General features: G+C 40.6%; 1 long non-coding RNA gene and 1 pseudogene across 1 annotated transcript; both read right to left on the bottom strand.

Annotated features, from left to right (window-relative positions):
• Window positions 1–151: 151 nt before the first annotated feature.
• On the bottom strand, window positions 152–2,213 carry LOC114844883 (tripartite motif-containing protein 16-like; annotated as a pseudogene).
• An 8,313-nt stretch (window positions 2,214–10,526) lies between these two features.
• On the bottom strand, window positions 10,527–14,173 carry LOC114844884 (uncharacterized). Its single transcript, XR_003783781.3, has 2 exons — window positions 13,658–14,173; window positions 10,527–11,270 (listed from the first exon to the last, which is right to left on the bottom strand). It is a non-coding gene; the product is annotated as an uncharacterized LOC114844884 (long non-coding RNA).
• Window positions 14,174–14,394: the final 221 nt, after the last annotated feature.

Below are 14,394 nucleotides of genomic sequence, written 5' to 3'. Positions count from 1 at the left end.
AGTTTTATATAAACGTTTTAAAAAAGTAAGAGCTTGTCTGGTCAAGCACAGATGATCCCACCCGGTTCTTGGGTTAGATACTTTACAGTTGTGTTCTGAGTGTTCCAGTAAGGACAATATCAGAAGTAGAGAATACAGTTTCACCAAGATGTTCAATAAAGTATAATATTTATTGTAATTATTTGATGATGAAATAGTTAACGTTAATATGAAATTCCTCATTAACTCTACTTCAGGTTTCTGAACAAAACATAAGTTTTATGTGTAAAATTGCATAACCTAATGTATTCTTTATTCTGGTATAATTTAATGGCATGATCCTAACCTGACTGAAAGACTTTACACAAATGGCACTTCTTACCTGGTATTTATGTGATAAAAGTACATGAAAAATTGACATAACAGTAATGAGATCTCAGCAATAAATGTAAAAGAATTACACAATAATAATGAAATCAAGATTAACCTGCTGCATCTTAAATGACTGCAGTCTATTTCAGTTTACAGATTTCAGCTGTGGCATCACCATAAACACAAAGTCCAGCATAGAGAGGCTGAGTGAATGGACTCTGTGGAGGAGAGTCATGGTTTTAGAGACACTGTAGAAGGACAGAAGACCTGCTCTGTGATCTAGGTACACTCCTATTCTAGAGGACAAATGATCCGAGACAGGAGTTCTGAAGCTGTTGTAAGAATATTCATAACTGGCGACGTTACATATTAATGCCCAGGATTTATCATTATATCCAAATAAGCATTCATACACACCTCCTGCTCGGCTGATGTTCTTGTATGAAACTGCTGTATGAAGCGTCCCCCCTTTCCATTCTACTTCCCAGTAACAACGTTCAGTCAAACTCTCTTTGCTCAGAACCTGACTCAAATGAGTGAATCTGTCTGGATGACGAGAATAAGACTGTGGTTGATTCACTCGTGTTACTTTTCTGTTTCCCTCAGATAATACCAGCTGTTTGTTTGCTGTGTTTGGATCCAATATAATTTCAGATAAATATTTTAGGAACCCAGCTCTGCTCTTGGGTTCTGGTTTTGGTTCTAATAGTTCTGGTTTTGACACTGTCTGTGAGATGTTTGTCCACGTCTTCCTTAGAACCTCATGTAGTCGGTCTCTGAGCTCTGACACAGCTGCTGTGACGTCCTCAAAGTATCTCAGAGGACGGCTGTTGGTTCTGGATGAGTGTGTGGATCCACTCAGTGCTGGCAGTGACGGGTAGATGTGTAGAAACTGGATGTGATCCTCTGTGTGTGAGAGCTGCTCCAGCTCAGCGTCTCTCCTCTTCAGCTCAGTGATCTCCTGCTCCAGCTTCTCCTGAACCTCTTTGACTCGACCCACTTCAGTTTCCTGCTGGGATCTGATCTGCTGCTTCACATCAGACCTTATTAGCTCCATCAGACGGATGAGCTCAGTGAAGATCTTCTCACTGTTCTCCACTGTTTGATCAGCAGAGCGACTGATGGCCTCCACCTCCTGTTGAAGCACCTTCACCTCTTTGTCTCTGTCCTGGATTCTCTGCTGGATTTCTTGTCGACTCCCTTCGAGCTCTCTCTGCCTCTCAGTCCTCTCTGCTACAGCTGAAACTGTGCCGTAGCCTCTATGTTCATCCACAGAGCAGAGATAACAGATACACTGTTGATCAGTACGACAGAAAAGCTCCTTCACTCTGTGGTGACGAGAGCAGATGTTCTCCTGCAGCTTCTGGGAGGGCTCCACCAGCTTGTGTTGCTCAAAGGCAGAGGAATTATAATGAGGCTGGACGTGAGTCTCACAGTAAGAGACCAGACACATCAGACAGGACTTGGCAGCTTTCAGTTTCCTCCCAGTGCAGACATCACAGGCCACATCTTCAGGTCCAGCATAGCAGTGATCAGCAGCAGCAGCTTGGAGTCCAGTCTTCTTCAGCTGCTCCACTAACTCTGCTAACATGGTGTTTTTCACCAGGACAGGCCTCGGTGTGAAGGTCTGTCTGCACTGAGGGCAGCTGTAGAGTCTCTTACCGTCTTCTTCATCCCAGCATGTTGTAATACAGTTCATGCAGTAGCTGTGTCCACAGGCAATAGTCACAGGATCCTTCAGTGGATCCAGACAAATGGAACAAGAGAAGGTTTCCCGGTTTAACTGCACTCCTGTCTGAGCCATTTTACTTTTCCCACCGACTGAGACTCAGTTTCACTTCCTTATAGTTGAAAGCTATAAGGCAGTTGAGCTGATAAAAACGCTGCTTGTGCAGTGGGGAGTGAGGAGGTCAATGTTCATTCTAGGGTAAACACTTGCGCAATCACGCACTTTTCCATTTTTGCGCATAAAATAAAATACAAGCTATACTGGAAATAAAATAAACACATCACTTATTGTGTACCATTTTAAAATGGAACTCAGTGGGCAACAGGTGACAACAAGCAATAACTACTGTCAGGAATCAAGACTCTCAGCCATTGTTTTTACAATTTCCTGCTTTATTTTGTTAACTTCCGGTTTGTCTTGCCTGTGCCTTATGTTGTTCAGCCTTACCATTAATTCATGTGACTCACCACATGTGTTCAATTAGTCATTTACTGTGTATATAATGCCCAGTAGTCATCCAGCTCATGGCCAGATTATGTGCATTGCTTATGTACCTGCATTCCAGTGTTCTCTTGTCCAGTAAGTTAACTTCATGTCGTGACCCCAGTTTTGTCCTGACTCTGCCTCGCTTGTTCCTTGTTCCTTGTCAATGGGTTCTGCCTTGCTGTGTTTTACCTTGGAGTGTTTTGACCATTGTTGCCTGAACCCTTGCCTGTACTTCTGCCAGAGACTGCCTGTGAACTGACTTTTGCCTGTCTGACCTGTTTACAATTAAAACCACTAAACAGAAGTCTTTCTCTGTGTCCTACACCAAACGCGATCCTGACAACTACAATAAAACAATAACTCACACTGTCCAGACAACCTTGTCATGAGGTTCACACGTATTTACTGTATACAGTATGTACAGTATCAGACAAGTGGCAACATGTACCTGGAGAAGTTCAAGAACCCAGCCATCTGTTTTTTACTTAGACAATGAAGATACAAATGTTTCACTTTGCAGTGAAATACAACCCGTGTGCGTGGATTCCTGTTGTTACTGAATTTAAACTGAATGATATTGACCTCCCAGTTCAGAGGTTAGTGTTCCAGTCGTCATGGCGACCACTGCTTCTCTTTTACCTCAACGACATCCCTGAGATGGTTTACATTATCACCTTTACCCTCTGTCTGTCCTGAGACAGAGATGATGTTCAGAGCAGCGAGGTGTGATGATCCATGTGACGTTATTACAGGGAGGGTTAATGCTCATCCAGACAGTAAAAGCAGGGGGGTCAGAGCATGGGGAAATGAGAACCAGAACTGGATTCACAGAACAAAATCAGATTTTATGAATCTTCTTGAGCTTTTCTAAGACTTTTTTTAGCATTTTCAGTAGTTAGTAAACATCCTGAGAGCAGAGTTTAACCTGTTGAGCAAAATCTAGTATGACAACAAAACTTAAAACTCCTCCTGAACTAAATCCCAGTGATAATTAACTTACCAAAAACAGAGCAAACGAAGAATCAAAACACAGCAGAGGACAGAGCTTGGCATAAAAAGCAAGTCACCACAGGAATACGTTTTTTGAAAACTTTCTAAATTGTTTAATGAACATGATTCTTCTGTTACCTTATACAGTAGCAAAGCACAGATGGGTTTCTGTGGTTAATTGTAACTGAGCCCAGTACAGAGTTGAGCCAATTGAATGAAAGAAAGACACAAACTGACACCGTATGAGGATTTCATAAATTAATTAGTGACATCGTAAGAAGTGGTCAGTCATGGCTGATGATTATTGCACAGGTTTCCAAAAAGTTAAAATTTTGCATAGAAGAAAGTTTACAAGATAGAAAACACCAGTGGTTTCAGTGAGTGATGGACCCCCATTCATTACTCTCTCAGGTACTGTAGTTACTGTAGCATTGCTTATTTGAGAGTCTGATTGCAGCAGAAAGAAAAATCTTTGGAGTCTCGATTATGGATCACTCTGCCACTGAAGCTGCTCTCCAGTGGGTCAGACTCAAGGTCCAGAATAGATATAAAATTCAAAAATCCTTTTTAGACTTCACACTATGACATGAATTTATTCTTATTCTATACATGCTGGACTGAGAGAAAACCTTTACGACAGAGGGGAGAGACCCTCTACTTGTAAAAGAAGTTGACACCATGATCATAGTCATTCACCAAGTGTGTGGGATAACAGTTGGTGTTGATGTATGCGTCAGTCAAGTCGACTTCATATTTTTGTGAAAAAACCCAAACTTTTGGGATGAGATCTCTATCTTTAACCAAGCGCAAAGTTTTTCATTTTAAGAGCACACTTAAGTGATTTGATGTTCAGTGACTGGTTAAATCAGTTTAGCGATCTCAACCTGGTGCTGATGTTGTTGGGTTTGACCTACACATAGACTTTACAGGGTGACAGCGTTATTTCAACAGAATATATTGTAATGTAGTTCCATTTCTCTGTCAGACGTCAACGAGTCTAACGACAGCCACCGGACCTCAGATGAATTTAGTTATTTTCTTTGTACCAAAGTGAAATTAGATTACGCAAAAACAGGTCACCTTTTATGAAAAATAGAATGAATGCATCAAAGCATCATACTATGTACTAGTAGACCACTTTCTGTTGTCTTGTTTTTTTGTTTTTTTGGGGGGGGGTTGGATTTGTGATCAGGTCTGTTCTGTGTTCTTACGTTGTTTTATACTGAGAGTCACATAATTTCAATTCTCTGTAGATCCAAAGCAAAACATTATGTAGAGATTGACAATAAAGTTGACTTTGACTTTTTTAATACACTGACTCTGAAAGACTTGTTCTAAAGTCACTTTGCTTCTGTTCCACATGGAAAAAATGAATGAATGAAGTGAATCTGAGACATTTTGAAATGCGAAGGGTTTTGAGAGCAAGCATGACAAAATGTGAACATGAAATCTCTAAAGTGCACTCTCGAATTGAAAAACTACACTCTTGATTAAAGATAGAGATCTCACCCCATACAAACTATGGTGCATTGGATCTAAGACATCTTAGCATCAAAATATTTCAACTTCAACAGTTGCATTGAAAGTATTTTACTGAAAACAAGGTAAAACATTTTTAAATGTGAAGCTCTGTCCAGTTTTACCAATAATCACAAAAGTATATATGCTATATATAAATATATAAAGAGTCTGTTTTAATTATGTGGCAATTAAGGAGGGAGGACAGAAGGTTGTGAGGAACACAGTAACACGTGTGGTGTTGTACACCTACTTCATCTGGGCTGAACTTAATTAGGGAAATCCTGCTGCCACTCCTGTATTGATCACATGCAACCTATAATTAAAGCAAATCTAACTTGGTCGGTTTTCCTCAACTGCTGTACATTATATGAACTGGCTCCAAATGTTAAAACCAACAGATGCATCCTAGCGTCTATATAGAAACACAAACTAGCGTTCAAAGCTCCACTTCCCTTCATTAGATTTCCATTTTGTATTACATGCAGCAGGGGCTGCTTTTTAGGTCACCAAATTCCATTATGTCTCCATTAAAGCGTGTCCTCCTGAACATTCCAGATACGCTGTGATTAAAATCACTCAATAGATAAACAGGAAAAGCGCTTAAGAAAAAGAAAGAGAATAAGAAATCCTAGAAGCTGGTTATTGTTCTTTCTTACTGGACCAAACTGATTTTTGTCACTTAAGGCAGTGATGACAGCACCAACCTTCAACATACAGATCTAAAGTATCTTCCTATCAGTGTAGTGTTTTAACAATACTGTGTGTATCCTGACTGTGCTCGTTTTGCTGTGTGAATGTGAGAACGCAGATTCATGTGTTACGTTTCCATCACTGAAGCAGCACTTGAAAATAAAGGCTTTGAAAGTGGAGGTGTCAGGATGACAAAGCAGCAGGTGGGAGAAGAAGAATAATGAGTAAAGGCTTTACAAATAAAGGAGAGACAATCTGATCCTCACAGAGAAGCAGCTGTGTGTGTATGAGAGAGAGAGACAGAGAGCGAGCGATAGCAAGGGAAGTAGAAGATGGAGCAAGGAGAGTTTGCTGTGCAGGCGTTGAAGGGTCTCATTAACTTCAAAGGAGAAATTTCATAATACCTTAACCCCAATACACACATACGCATCCATGAACAAACACACGCACACACACACACACACTCCCACTCCCACACACACACACACACACACACACACACGTACACGTACACACACACACACACACACACACACACACACACACACACACACACACACACGTCACTAATTAAGTGTGTCTGATTGAATGTATGTTGCTAAACAGAAATGCCTGTTTTAACGTCTAAAAAAAGAAATAAATAATCTAAATGTACTAGAGTCATTGTTGTATTACCAATCAATAAAGTAATTGGTTGAATAGATTTCATATTATTTGATTCGTCTCCTTTAGCATAAATGTACTTTACATTTAGTCATTTTCTGCTTAGGTTTCACTCAGTGAATCACTTAAAACAACAATACATCCAGTAAAGTACTGAACGGATCTCTGCTGCTCAAAACAAATAACTGACCTCAATCCAACCAAGCATGTGTATCAGAAAGCGATGATGTATGCATGTGTATACAGGCAGCATGTGGTAAAATGTGTGAGTTTGTTCAGTTGGGTCAGTGTCCTTTACATTCCATCTGTCTTAGTTTACTTTTTGTTCTTGTCTTTTTGGGTTTACATGCCATGACCCAACGCCATCTAGAAGGACTTCCTTTGTGGCTGGTGTTCAAGGAAAAGTCAGAATTGGGATCAAAAACTTGTTTACTCCAACACGCAAGGTAGTATGTGCCATCCACTGTCATTAAGTGGAACGCATGTGAGCATTAGATGGTGCCTTCCTCCCAAACTTTATACAGTAGCTCTGGTAAATGCGGCTGTTACTAAAGTTGCATCAAGTCAAGTCTGCATCAGTTCCGTATTTGTGTGTCTTTTTCCCTAATGTATGGATTGAGGCTTTTTGCTGTAGTTTATCTGTAGTCAGTGGCAGTGTGCTGGCTTGGCGTTTCTGTACACATGGCCATGCAGCCTCTGTATATAAGGTTAATGACCAGAGATAGATCAGAAAAATTCAACATTACCAAGTGCTCCAGGAGCACAGTGACCTCAAGACCCATCAGGACTGGTCCCAGGGTTGTCTGTCAAACGGAGGCAGAGAGATGACGCTCAGCTCGTCCTGATGGAAGGACCTTCCCTTTAATGTTGTTAAACCACAGATTTATTCTTCATTCTCTAGTCTGAGAATACAAAATGAAAACTGAAGGCAGTTCTCTCCCCTGCTATCACCATGTGCACAGTGAACCTACTGTAGCATCATCACTTGTTCTCAGCACCAACCAGAGTAAAAAGCTGATTTATAATTGCTTGATAATCCAGGCTAGAGTTTAGATCAAGTCTCTGACTAGACTGAGTGTCCCATTCTTTGTTTCCCATTCTTCATTTTTGTGAAAAGAATGACTGATCCATGTCCAGTAGTAGGTTTCATGTTCTTGTATGTGAGCTTTAAGCCTGAAATCAGTGTGTCTAAATATCTAGTTACATTATCGTGCTTAGAGTTTTCTTTTATGTAACCACTTTGCTACTGCCATTTGCAGACCTATTTTCTCTGGGGGATAATCAGAGTTTCATTTTGGACAATGATGAAAGGAGCAGTCTGAACATGAGAACCTGCTCTCTGTGAATTCTGTTGCATGCTGGATATGTTCGGTCTCATGGTTGCTCAAGGCGGTAGTTGATGTAGGACACGATAAACATTTTTCTTACTACTTGTAACCAAAGCAACTGTTTCAACAGATGGGCTGCAAATGCACATACTGTATTTCAGGTATGACTGAAGTCATCATTGTTGTTTTGATGAGCAATACAATGGAATCTGACACTTAAGACTATCATTTCCAAATGATGCTACATTATCTCCTCCGACTTTGCTTTGATCCAAACAAGTATATGGACTCGGTGCCACTATTAAAGTTATGTTGTCAAACAGAGAAAAGTGGCTGTTCCATCACAGTGTCTTATTCGACAAGATCCATTTGATTTGTAATGCATCAGTGTGAATGGTCCTGTAGGTGGAGAAGGATGGCGTCATTCCTCATAATGGTGATAAACAATGCAAGTCACCATCCAGCATCACTTAGAAAACAAGATGGTTCCTGCTGTTCTGTACCAAATAAACCTTTACTTGTATCTGCCTGATCACTGAACCCCTCCTAGAATGATTCTGATTTAAAGTTAATCACAGCTGAAACTAAACTGCTTTTATTGAAATTCACATTACCTTCCCATAAACTCTGCATTGTCTTCTAAACCTACAGTAATGCTGCCTGTGTTGTCTGTGATGTTACAGTTCACATGCTCTGTTCGTGTCTCACATTTAACTAGTTGCTCTATTTAAACAGAGAATATATGCGGTAGTCAAGTATGAACACACTAAGCTGTCAAGTGCATGTCACTCTGAACACAAGGACTGGATAATTGTAGGCTGAGAACCAGAGCACAGTCTGCCTTTTCATGCATATTCAGTCAGTAAGGAGAGACACACACACACACACACACACACACACACACATACACAGAGCCTGAGGGTCTTGTGCAGTATATTAGCTGGACTCTTTTTTTAACTCTTCTGGACAGAGGTCTCAGATGTTGTTTCTGGGATTTGTTGAAGCCACTATCCCGGCTTGGGATTTACAGCCCCTAGTGTTGCCATTATTCCGTCTTAAAGGACCAGATTGGGCTGGACATTGCAGCGCCCTTCCAGTCTTGTCCACCCGGACTTCCAGCCACAGCAGTGCCTGTTCATCACCACTCTCTCCCCTCAGGTGAAACTCTGGCAAGCTGATGCTATTCCAGTCAGAGACCATAAGGTCGTAACTCACTCCAGAGAAGATAAACAAGCAATTGACCTGCTTGAGTTGAGCACTGTCAGTGTAGAGGTGGAGGACATACATTGCTGTGCCATACCTGTACTCATCTGCACCTACAGTACAAGTCACCCCTGATGCTGTTATGCCAAACTTGAAGAGTGTGTAGAGAAAGCTTAAGAAATATCCAGATTGAGCTAAACTTAGCAGACATCCAGTTAAAGGACAGAACTTTAAACAGATCTACCCGACCAGACAAGACCCAAGGTGTAGACTGTGCAGAGGCCCCTGGGACAGTCCAGCACATAACTGCAGGGTGTAAGATGCTGGCAGGGAAAGCATACATGGAACGTAATATACATAGTATACAGGAACATCTGCGCAGAGTATGGACTGGAAACCCCAAGGTCAAAGTGGGAAACACCTCCCAAGGTGGTAGAGAACGAGCGAGCCAAGATCCTGTGGGACTTCCAGATACAGACAGACAGAATGGTAATGGCGAACCAACCAGACATTGTGGTGGTGGAACTGCATGAACATCACTGGATGATTAGGAGCTCTTTGGAAACTAGCTAGGCTGATGCAGACTTGTTCTGCTAACTCCTGCTCTTTTTGTATTACTGCACAAAGCAAAAAACTTTTTATTTGAAGTGGAAAAGTTATCCAGTATATTTTTTTTTGATTCACTCGCGTGAATCCGGATCGCCCTTGCTTTGACTATCGTTTTTGGGATCTCCTCTCAGCTCTCAATGCTCCAATTGTCATCAGGCTCACTGTGCTCCTTCACTCCCTCTGCAGCCTTGCCTACTTCGACATGACTACTCCTGATGATAGGTTATTCCTTTGAACTGCTCACTGAACCTGAACTGGTTTCAGTAACCTGGTTTAGAGCTCAGTGCATGTTAACAGTGTAGATCTCCTGTTCTCACTCATACTCTTTGGCTAAGAATATTGTGCATTATACAGTAATTGATAATTATCTTTAACTTCCACAGCCAGTCCTATATTTTGTCTTCTTACACAGCTCACCAGACCAGCCAGTATTAAGTTACATGATAACCACGGTTTTTGAGTGTCTCCACCCTACATATGAAATTATCCCCCTTTAGAGGCTGCTGATGTGTTGATCAAAACAAAAACAAATAACTCTCCAGATGTGTAGACTCCTCTGTTACACTGAGTGAAATTCATTTCACAGCAGCCTGGACCTGGTGAGAGGCTTTCTTCACTGTGACTGCTCAACTCTTCATCAACCCATCATATCCCATATGCATGAGGACCAAGCAAACGATGCTGCCCTGAAGAGCTTACAGTGGTAGTAATGTTTTTACAAGACATCACCACTGTATGATATTAGAGAGAAGTTTGCACCAACTCCTGTGTAGACAGCAGTGAACCGCATGCTACACACAACTCAAATCAGTCCGCATTGCCACACATGTTGCACCCTGAGGAGTAGTGTAGGAGCGAAGCTGCCTCCCTCAGCCTCACTACACTGCTTTAAAAATAAGATAATGGAATTTAGTATGACTTATGTCATAAGTAAGCACTGGGAATCACAGCTCAGACACAATATAAAGAAAGATTTAATTTCCTAACTGAGTTCAGATATCTAATAAAGTAATCATGGCTGGGCTGCTTGTACAGTACATGAATGTCAGATTTCATGTGAGCTGATCAGAACTGCTTCATAATTACACTTTTGACACCAGAATGAATCACTCCTTGACGGTAATTAACCACTGTCTTGTGAATATTGCACAGCTTGTCATGGATCATCCCTTAATTAATCTCAATAGTTTAACCATGCTTATGAATAAGACACGTGACTTGTTGGAGCTTTGCCACACTAAAGATTCACACACACACACATTTACAGCTGTGTTTTACAGGTACAAGTTCACTTTGTGTTCTAATAAGTCACTCATACACTGTACATGCTGATGCGGTTCCAGCAGATTTCAACATCAAAGTTTTGAATGCTCCTTCATTCTAGTAATTAAACAATGACCTTGTTGCTAAATGTTTTCGTACACATGTTGAAGGATATTGAAGAAAACCTTTAAAAATATAAAACCTTTTAGTTGCCATAACATGAGAACATGATGGCAGAGAAGTCTAATCATCTGGTAAACAAGAAGAAGTCACTGTCCTCCTCTAGAGGAGCCTCTGCTTTCAGCAGTCTCTCCCTCATCTCCTCGTCTCCTTGCCTCAGGGCCTGGTGCTCCAGCTCTGCCCTTTCTCCTCTTCCAGCCAGGGTGTGTGCTTGTTTGTTGTACTCTTTCAGAATGTTTCAGTGTCATGTCGCAAACCTGGATGAGACAGAATAAGAACAAGTGAAGGTGAAAATTCAGACAAGCGATTCTACACTGAATGCATTATCATGTTACATTTAGGATGATGAATAATTTGTAAAATACCATGTAATATACTGTACCAAGGAAAAAGTGGTGTAAAGAAAGATTAGTGGATTAAAAACAAAACAAACTATAGAAAACCTTGAAAGAGACTGAAATTAAAATAGATAAGCATAAGCAACATTTTTCACCAAACCACTCTTCAAGCATGTTCATGATCACTGTGTCACCTCACTTACACACATGATGTAAGTAGGTGTTAGATGATAAAGTAAACACAAGCAAAGCAGATAATCCCTATTAAAGCCTGGGTGTGGGCTGGTTGGGAAGGAGATCTGCTCTGCAGCGTGACGCTGTCAAGTGTGCCTCAGGACCAAAGACTCAGTTGAAGGACTGAGGATTCGGCCTGGCATCACTGCCTCAACAGGATTCAAGTAAATTCAATTTTATTTATATAGCGCCGAATCACAACAAGGTTATCTCAAGGTACTTAACAAGGTACAGTAAGGTTTAAGACTAACTAAACCCAGCAAATGCCACATACAGCAAGCCTTTAATTAGAATTACCGGTAATCATTTGACAGCAACAACAGCAACAACAGAGCACAGGCAGGGTGGATGGATCTGCAGCTGTAGGTGAGGACAGAATGGAATGAAATGAATGAATGGAGAGCAAGAGAGGGAGAGAGAGAATTACTGGAGAGAAAGGCAAGGCTACAAGGCTTGTTAAATATGGAACAATGATGGGAGATATTTGGACAGCAGGAGAAGAAAATATCCACTAAGCACGTTGCTCCAGGAAAGACTCTCCAACCAACAGATGTCCTCGAAGTCCAAAGGGTAGAATGACAAATACTACATCTTTTTATTTTATATTTACATACTTATTACTGTACTAGTTTTGGGATAATCTTCATTGTTTGTGTTGCCTCCACATCTGCTAAATAAATATAATTTGTATAAAATGTTATAATAATATTTTTTAATTATATTGAAATTTAAAGTGTTTCTGATTCATGAATCAGGGACAGAGTGCTGTATGTATACTGTATATTTAAATACAGTTCTGTTCAGTTCAGTTCTGATTAATCATATTATTATCAGTGACACTGAAGTTAGAAAACATGTGTGCTTTGCCACTGAAACGCATTATCTGACTGTGATACTGGGACAACATTTATATTTGTTTACAGGAAAACCGTCTCACCCATTCTGTGTTCTGTCCATCCATCCTACTGGAGAAAAGGTGCTCTTGATCCTGTTTCTGAAAAGTGTTTTATCTGGATACGTGCTGAGAACCATAAATACTGTGGCCTATATGTAAACTTATAGAACAATGATCGTGTTGGGAAACTGGGAAAGGCCCAGGGAGAGTTAATAACCCAGTTTTGGATTTTTTTTTGATGCAGAGAACCTCGGTGTCACCAGGCATCTGTCAAGCAGCTCATGTTTCAGTCGAGAGTAAACAACAATGGGTTAAAACTGAGAATGATGTCCTACAACAAAGCAGCCACATCCGTCATCATGTGGTGAGACCGAACAGACGACCATCAGCTGGTGTCTGTGTTGTTGTTCTTGAACACTATAATGTATGTTGGTTCCAGCCTCACACCTGGTGTCACATAAATGCTCCCTCACAAACATATATTGCATCTCACAATCCTCAATCAACTATCACACGTGGCAGACGACCACGTGATCAACCTCATGATCATTTTATCACATGTCTCTCTCACATGTGTCAGGATGATATAATAGTAGTAGACTCTTGCTTATAGCTTAATGGGTTGTTTTATTGAAGCATCTTTGACTAGAATCAATATTGAATGAGTTTTTATATAACTTTAATATATAAACAATGGTAATTGTTTTTGAACTCCTTCCTTCAGTTATAGTTTATAATATTGTGCCATCAGTAACTAAAGTTCATTAATTGGTTACTGGTCCCTGGAAACAGTGGTGAGAATAATTATTAGACATCTGCTTATATTTAATAAATACTCATGTACAATCCTTAACCTAGCGCCTGCTGTCGGGTGTTGTAAAACCAATTACAGTATTGTGATTTGTGCTCTTTGTGTCCCAACACCTTTATCAGACTCTTTCATATGCTGTGACTGCTATTACTGTAATCTGATTTTACCAACTGACATGAGGACATATCAAGACTTGTCATAATTTCCTCTATAGAAATGCTTAGTGTGGCTGTAATGGAGGTGGTCTCCATTACTAATGGAACCTCTCAGCGCCTCAATTTGTTAAATAACACAACCCATAACCATACTTTAAAGTAACTTTATTTTACAGGTTTAAATAACTCAAAGGGTCATTGATTGACTCACCTCATGTGCTCCAGTTGGTTTGGTAAAGAGAGTGACCTCACAACCAGGCGCCATTTTGAAGGCTCTGGCCTCAACTACTGATTAATGAGAGTAGGGGAGTTTGTAGTGGGTTCGGTATTTAATTTGGAGTTATATTATTGTTTGGTGGAATAGGAGGAGTGCAACAGCACAGGTTACTGAGTATTGATTATTTGTATTATGTTTGTGTATTTGTGTGATTTATTTCTTATGTGTATGAGTGTTTGTGTTTAGAGCTTCCCTATGCAGCAAGTGGAGGAGTCTGGACCGGGCAGGCACAATATAAAAGGACGGGCTCCTCGTTACCAGAGAGAGGGGAGGCTGTTGCAGAAAGGCTGCTGCACATGGGCTGTGGCCCGCTTGTACTTTTAATTTCATTTTGTGTTATTTTGTTTGGTTGATTTAGCCTTATGTTGTTCACTGGGTGAAAATTAAAGCACCTCTTTGCACCATCTCTGCCTCACTCCTACTGTGTCTCCATCCGCTAAACGGTCATTCCAACAGTGGCACAAAGAGGCTCAAGTGTAATTAATCTGTCTGAGCTTGAGAAATTGTTCCTTCATTTTTAATCTAAGAAACACTGAAATGTATTTATACTTATTTAATTTAATATACATCATCTGCAGCTTTATCTTTTCTTCTCTCTACCTCACAATACCATTAGTGCTACCTGCCATTTGATGTGCCGGCTGTAATGAATGTGCCTGCCAGTGCTGCTG

The sequence above is a fragment of the Betta splendens genome, chromosome 17 (assembly GCF_900634795.4).
Source record: "Betta splendens chromosome 17, fBetSpl5.4, whole genome shotgun sequence".
Classification (NCBI taxonomy): Eukaryota; Metazoa; Chordata; class Actinopteri; order Anabantiformes; family Osphronemidae; genus Betta; species Betta splendens.
Note: the sequence above shows the minus strand (reverse complement) of the source record. Positions and strands in the feature narration are given on the sequence as shown.